The sequence below is a fragment of the Procambarus clarkii genome, chromosome 18 (genome assembly GCF_040958095.1).
Source record: "Procambarus clarkii isolate CNS0578487 chromosome 18, FALCON_Pclarkii_2.0, whole genome shotgun sequence".
Lineage (NCBI taxonomy): Eukaryota > Metazoa > Arthropoda > Malacostraca > Decapoda > Cambaridae > Procambarus > Procambarus clarkii.
In genome coordinates, this window is record NC_091167.1 from 18,936,842 (window position 1) to 18,937,526 (window position 685).

Genomic DNA, 685 nt, shown 5'->3' on the forward strand with positions numbered 1-685 from the left:
CCCACACCACAACATTGTGGGATATGGTGGCCTTGCCTCAAACCATGGGAGGTGGTGGCACTGCCTCACACCGTGGGAGGAGGTGGCACTGCCTCACACCGTGATGAGCTGTGGTCCCTGCCTCCCACCCCACTGTGAGGGCGTGGAGGTCGTGATTCACCTTCAGACACAGTGCAGCAGGCGCGACCCATCACCTCCACCTTGGTCTCCTCCACTTGTAAACATCTCCCAGGTGTCACTACCCTCCCAACCTCCCCATTGGTCCACACCCACACACTCTCCGCCAATATAATCCTACGGTTCCTCTATGTCAAGAAATGACCGAGTTGTCATTGGCTGCGGATGACAGAAGCTTCACCAATGGGGGACGAGAAGAAGTATTTGCTGAAGATCTATGATACTACGTTTGATATGTTAGAGTAATAACACCAGCAATAATAATATTTACAATAATAATAGTAATAACAAAACTAATATTAGTACTGTAATAATAATAATACTAACAATAAAACAAGGGAATTAAAAATAGGAGATGCCTCGCATATAGGCCAGAATAGGCCTTCAGCAGCTAATTTCATTTATTCTAGTGATTTAATAATTATATATAATTTAAGTTATGCATACGTGTATAAACAGCTATACATTTATATTATATACGAAATACAATAACTATTCAGTGTACGAA

The 685-nt window shown here is 42.8% G+C and overlaps 1 protein-coding gene across 2 annotated transcripts in view; it reads right to left on the reverse strand.

The window, feature by feature from the left end:
• The window catches only part of LOC123754507 (serine-rich adhesin for platelets), a 42,126-nt gene extending 41,856 nt beyond the window's left edge, over positions 1–270 (reverse strand). For both annotated transcript variants that reach the window (XM_045736961.2, XM_045736962.2), the window contains exon 1: positions 161–270. The gene's annotated coding sequence lies outside the window, so the exon portion shown is untranslated. The remainder of the gene's footprint in view (positions 1–160) is intronic.
• Positions 271–685: the final 415 nt, after the last annotated feature.